The sequence below is a fragment of the Podarcis erhardii genome (assembly GCF_964252035.2).
Source record: "Podarcis erhardii genome assembly, chromosome: 17".
In the NCBI taxonomy this organism is placed as follows: Eukaryota; Metazoa; Chordata; class Lepidosauria; order Squamata; family Lacertidae; genus Podarcis; species Podarcis erhardii.
The window spans coordinates 27,768,643-27,775,509 of record NC_138515.1 but is presented as its reverse complement, the minus strand read 5'-3'; the positions used below and the strand labels follow the sequence as shown (position 1 = coordinate 27,775,509).

The 6,867-nt window shown below is 46.6% G+C and overlaps 1 long non-coding RNA gene across 1 annotated transcript in view; it reads left to right on the top strand.

Moving 5' to 3' along the window:
• The window catches only part of LOC309332618, an 86,616-nt gene that overhangs the window by 21,452 nt on the left and 58,297 nt on the right, over positions 1 to 6,867 (top strand). The gene's annotated exons all lie outside the window — the stretch shown is intronic.

The window sequence follows — 6,867 nt, the reverse complement described above, 5'->3', positions numbered from 1 at the left end:
TGCCTCCCGCAGTTTGGTCAGACTCATGTTTGTGGATTCGAGAACACTGTCCAACCCTCTCGTCCTCTGTCGTCCCCTTCTTCTTGTGCCCTCCATCTTTCCCAACCTCAGGGTCTTTTCCAGGGAGTCTCTTGTGATAGAGCGTTCCACCAAGTCGGGGCCAGTACTGAAAAGGCCCTGGCCCTAGTTGAGACCAGTCAATCTTTCCCAACATCAGGGTCTTTTCCAGGGAGTCTCTTGTGATAGAGTGTTCCACCAAGTCGGGGCCAGTACTGAAAAGGCCCTGGCCCTAGTTGAGACCAGTCAATCTTTCCCAACATCAGGGTCTTTTCCAGGGAGTCTCTTGTGATAGAGTGTTCCACCAAGTCGGGGCCAGTACTGAAAAGGCCCTGGCCCTAGTTGAGACCAGTCAATCTTTCCCAACATCAGGGTCTTTTCCAGGGAGTCTCTTGTGATAGAGTGTTCCACCAAGTCGGGGCCAGTACTGAAAAGGCCCTGGCCCTAGTTGAGACCAGTCAATCTTTCCCAACATCAGGGTCTTTTCCAGGGAGTCTCTTGTGATAGAGCATTCCACCAAGTCAGGGCCAGTACTGAAAAGGCCCTGGCCCTAGTTGAGACCAGTCTAACCACCTTGCTACCTGGGACCTCCAAAATGTTGTCATTTGTGGACCTTAAGGTCCTCCGTGGGGCATACCAGGAGAGGCGGTCCCGTAGGTACGTGGGTCCTAGGCTTTTATGTCTTTTTTATGTTTGTTGCCTCGGGGAGGCAGCGTATCTGTGCTTTAAATAAGTAGCTAAATAAATGACAGCTAAATAGAGCCTCCATGTTCAGGAACAGCATCTATTTCAGTGTCAGAGGGTAGAGGGCAAGCAACAGGGGCCGGCTGTTGCCTTTGTGGCTTGTTTGCGACCTTTCCAGAGGCATCCAGGTTGCCAGCTGTGGCAAAAAGGGGTGTTAAGACTTTTTCCTGAGCCAGTGTAGATCACCTTGAGCTTTTAAATCCTGCAGCCGCTTGAGGAAAGTTCTGTTCCCCTCTGCAAGCCGGAGCAATACAGAAGTGCTTTGGGGCATGTGCAGAGTGCCTCCCCGTCGTCACTGAATGATGATTGCTATCCCATATATTAGGCAGTGTTTTTGTTCCGCTCCTGTAAGAGGGGTGAATATATATATCCTCTCCAGTTTCCTCAGGTAAGGAAGAAGTTTTTTTCTGTGCGGGAAAAGGAGTGATCAAGGGATAGATGAAGAGTAGTCATGAAAAATCAGTGAGATAATGCTCCTGAGCATGTGCAGAGGACCTCAGGCATACCCAGGGGTGCCAACTTGAATAAAATATAGGGGGTGTGGTGTAAGTCCCGCCCCACACATTCAATCACACGCACACCATTTTAATGGCAATACTTTGGGGCCCCTCCAACCACCTCAAATATTTTATTGGGGGGCAAAGACTCCTCAGTTCACCCAGCTACAACTCAAACCCGCAATCTTATTTTTCATTTCATTTAAACCCTGGCGCCGGTCCCTGTAGTCTAATATTGAGGGGGCTGAAGACACCTCCGTCCCCTAGAGTTGGCACACCTGCTTCAGGTGGAAATTATTCTGCTAGATATCTGACAAAGACATTTTTCCAGCACCCAAGGCTTGCACGTTCATTTCATAGCTGTCAACTTTCAGATTTGAAAATAAGGAATCAGTCTACGGGATATCTAACAATCCGGGATAGCAGCGGGAAACGGCACTGGAATAAGGGAATTTCCCACAAAAAAAGGGAAGGTTGACAGCTATGCTTCATTTTGGAGTACTTGGGGTGAGCTCCCCACATTTCTTTGGAAATTCTCTCGCTAATCTGTGAACAGTGTTCCCCTCCTGTACAATGCAATTTGACCCAACAGCGCCGCCTACTGGCCAATGGTCACATCACAGCCTGAAATACAACATCTTGCAATTCCAGAGAGGGGAGCCCTGTTAGTCTCTTGCTAAAAAACCCCCCACGAAATTCATGGGCCACCTGAGAGGAATCCTTTGGCCTGGGGAGAAAGATGGTGCCAAGCTGATGGGGTGTGTGTTTGGAGCACAGGGCCGGATTTAGGTCTGATGAGGCCCTAAGCTACTGAAGGTAACGGGGCCCTTTATATGTCCAGCTGTCCTTTGTCAACAACAAATTGTCGCTGTTTTTTGTGTTGCATGTATGCTATATGGTAATTTATGGACCTAAGAGGTATCTAAAGCCATTTGTACCTGTTGCCATGCAACCAGTCCATGCAGAATGTAGGCACCATATACTTAGAAATGAGCAAACCAGTGATATTTTAGGGAGCAGGCGGGGCCCATGATTTACATCATAGAGTCTACACAACACAAAACACTGTTCCTGTATGTAGGTTTTATTTTATTTGTTTTTTTATCTTATATTTTGGAAATGTACATCCAGGGTTTTCTTCTTTAATTTTTTGGGGGGGGCCCAAGAGAGTGGGGCCCTAAGCTATAGCTTGTTTGGCTTATACGTAAATCCGGCACTGGTTTGGAGTGGCAGGAAAGTTTTTTGCAAGGTGTTCTAGGAAGGAGAAGAGAGAAAAAAGATTGGGATCCATCTGGTAACAGTATATTATCCCTGAACTTGTATTGGACAATACTATTCCATGTGAGAAAGACCAGGGAGGAAGCATATCTTGGTGGCAAAGCACATGTGCACATAAAGTGTGGCAGAGCATACGCTTAGCGCATTGAACCCCATGCCTTTCCATGTAGACCAGTCTGCAATCCTGGAGAACAGCTCCATATGAATGCAGAAGTTATTGAGCAAGATCAGGTGTGGGGAACCTTTGACCCTCCAGATCTTGCTGAAAATCCCTCCCAACAGCTTCAATAAATCATTATTAGACTATAAGCCAGTGTTTCCCAGACTGGGGTCTCCAGCTGCTTTTGGACTACAACTCCCAGCATCCCTAGCTAGGAGGATCAGTGGCCAGGAATGATGGGAACTGTAGTTCAAAAGCAGCTGGAGACCCAAGTTTAGGAAACACTGCTATACGCAATAAAAATGTGTTGTTATGAGTTTGTAGATGATGGACACCTCTAATCCCTGGATCCAGCAAGGGTGAAAAGCTAATCAAGCCAGGTTAGCTTCCTGTTGAGGTGATCACCTGGATATTAAGAGAACAAAGGAAAGGCGAATCTGTGCTAGATGGAAATAAGTGGGGCCCGTACTTCAACTCTTAGTTTGAAGTATAGAGTTGAGTTTTGCTGTGATGTGACCTAGAAACAAGCAGAGAAAGAGACTGTCCCAGGTCTTCTTACACCAAGGTAAAGGTAAAGGTAAAGGTACCCCTGCCCGTACGGGCCAGTCGCGTCCGACTCTAGGGTTGCGTGCTCATCTCGCTCAAGAGGCCGGGAGCCGGCGCCATCCGAAGACACTTCCGGGTCACGTGGCCAGCATGACGAAGCTGCAGCTGGCGAGCCAGCACCAGCGCCGCACACGGAAACGCCGTTTACCTTCCCGCTATAAAGCTGTCCCAGTGCTTTCGAACTGCTAGGTGGGCAGGAGCAGGGACCGAACAACGGGAGCTCACCCCGCCGCAGGGATTCGAACCGCCGACCATACGATCGGCAAGTCCTAGGCGCTGAGGTTTTACCCACAGCGCCACCCGTGTCCCTTTCTTACATCAAAGGCTGTGGCTATACGAGAAACAATACCCTTTTGGGGTGTCAATGTTGTGAAACCCCTCCATCGTAGGCTCTGGTTGTATATATGTCCAAATAAACCATACAGTGGTACCTTGGTTCTCAAACTTAATTCATTCCGGAAGGCCGCTCCAAAACCAAAGCGTTCCAAAACCAAGGTACACTTTCCCATAAAAAGTAATGCAAAACAAATTAATCTGTTCCAGACTTTTAAAAACAACCCCTAAAACAGCAATTTAACATGAATTTTACTATCTAACAAGACTAGCGATCCATAAAATGAAAGCAATAATCAATGTACTGCACTATAAAATAAATAAGACAGTATTGTAGATGATAAAAAATAAAATTCTTTTTTTTCCTCTTACCTGCACTGATGATAGTCATTCTTTGGATGGGGGGCTTTTATCCATTTCCACAGTCACACAATCAATCAACCAATCAATCAGTCAATCAATCAGTAGCTGAACTGGGTTCCACACAGTCACAAAAACAAATCAATCAAAAAAGCCTCAAAAACAAAAACACAAAATAAATAGCAAAAACAAAAGCACCAAACTTAATCAGTTCCAGAAGTCCATTTGACTTCTGAAATGTTCGAAAACCAAGGCACAGCTTTTCTGCTTGGTGCAGGGGCCCTGGAAACAATAGCCAACAATAGCCGATTGGATGTTCAGCTTCCGAAAAACATTTGAAAACCGGAACACTTACTTCCGGGTTTTCCGAGTTTGAGAACCAAAGCGTTTGAGAACCAAGGCACCACTGTATATCATAGACACTATAGCCTCTGCTATGCCTCATTCCCAAAAGGAAACACAAATCCTGTATGAAGAAGAATCTGGATTTGATATCCCGCTTTATCACTACCCAAAGGAGTCTCAAAGTGGCTAACATTCTCCTTTCCCTTTCTCCCCCACAACAAACACTCTGTGAGGTGAGTGGGGCTGAGAGACTTCAGAGAAGTGTGACTGGCCCAAGGTCACCCAGCAGCTGCATATGGAGGAGCAGAGACAAAAACCCGGTTCCCCAGATTACGAGACTACTGCTCTTAACCACTACACCACACTGGCTCCTATGAGCAATGGAGGGTGATCCCTTTATGTGTGCATCACCCTGAAAGTTTGGCACATCCTTTTCTTGCTCTCACCCAAGGCTCCAGCCCATGGATGTGTTATGACTTTTTGAGGATGTGTGTTCTAATGCCTTGATTATTTTTCTACAGGGAATCTATATTCCACTGTTTGTTTGTACATCTGGGGACAGATGCCTTGTTCTTTTGTGGAGAGGAAGTGTTATGCGTTAAGAGGGGGTAGACTGTATGCCTGAGCCGCCATTCTAATTCCCGGATCCAGCTCGGATTCAATTGCTGGAATAGACAGGCCAGTCTGGTAATGGCCCACTAAGCATGGATCTTTAAGGTAACAAAGGAAGTGGTTCTGTGCCAGAGGGTAAATGGGCATGGTTAGCTGGACACAGTCTGTCTGTTCGTTGGAAAGACTAACAGAGTTTAGTTTTGTGAGCTGGAAACCAGAAGCAGGATGAATCAGGCTGGGCAGCTGAGAGACAGAGCCATGCCTGATTTCTTCTGGAATCCAAGGCTGTGGGTATGGGAGAAATAAGTTCCTCTTGAGGTGTTAATGCTGTGAATCCCTCCAAAGTGTTGGTGTTGACCTTTAAAGCCCTAAATGGCCTCGGCCCAGTATACCTGAAGGATTGTTTCCACCCCCATCATTCTGCCCAGACGCTGACGTCCAGTGCCGAGGGCCTTCTGGCGGTTCCCTCATTGCGAGAAGCAAAGCTACAGGGAACCAGGCAGAGGGCCTTCTTGGTGGTGGCGCCCGCCCTGTGGAACGCCCTCCCATCAGATGTCAAAGAGATAAACAACTACCTGATATTCAGAAGACATCTTAAGGCAGCCATGTTCAGGGAAGTTTTTAATGTGTGACATCATAGTGTATTTTTGGTCTTTGTGGAAGCCGCCCAGAGTGGCTGGGGAAACCCAGCCAGATGGGCGGGGTACAAATATATTATTATTATTATTATTATTATTATTATTATTATTATTATTATTATCATCATAGGCTCAGGCTGTAAGGTAAAGGTAAAGGGACCCCTAACCATTAGGTCCAGTCGTGGACGGCTCGGGGGTTGCGGCGTTCATCTCGCTTTATTGGCCGAAGAAGCCGGCTTCTGGTGAACCAGAGCAGTATACAGAAACGCCGTTTACCTTCCCGCCGGAGTGGTATCTACTTGCACTCTGACATGCTTTCGAACAGCTAGGTTGGCAGGAGCAGGGACTGAGCAACGGGAGCTTACCCCGTCGTGGGGATTCAAACCGCCGACCTTCTGATCAGCAAGCCCTGGGCTCTGTGGTTTAACCCACAGTGCCAGGTTGTATATATCTGCAAATAAACCATATATCGTACAGACACCAGGCTCCACTGTGCCTTATTCCAAAGGAGACACGAGCCCTGGGTTAAGCTCCTGGCATCTCTCACTGCTCAAAGATCAGAGTGGTGTACAACATATGGAACCATTGCAGAACTGCCTACCCCACCTATAAACAGGGAAGAGTTAAAACACACGCCCCAGTCAAATGAAAATGACCACCCAAGTTACTTAACCTTGGCCACTGAAAGCCAGCTCGGAGCGGAAAGTTTTACAGTTCATCTAAAAGATTCACAGTTCCTCTAAAAAACGCCATGACAATTACAATGAGTCCATACTGGCAAATTCCTGACTCCACCTGCTTCTCCTTCCCTTCTACTAGCAGGCATCATAAACTCTCATTTTCTGTGACACTCCCAACTTTCTCAATACACAGTGCCTGGTTTTGTTTTTTTATATATAAAAAATGTACTGCTTTGATTAGGTTAACAAGATAAAAGTGATCTGTTCACCAGAGCATTAAATCACGTAGCGATGGATTATTTAAAGTATCTCGGTTCATTAGCCATGCATTACCTTTAACATTTGGCAAGACTGAATTGTGGCCAGGTGGTGTCCCTTTGCAAAATGGCAAAGGATCTGGGTATCTGCCCAGCCAAAGGGACATTTTGCGCTAGCAAAAGGAGTCGGAGATATGCACATGAGTATCTTTTGGGCTGAGAACATTTAGTGAAGATTAAACTGGAGAGACGTGGAAGACCTATGAGCTTCAGGTTGTTGGTAGGAGCCAAATCCTGTGA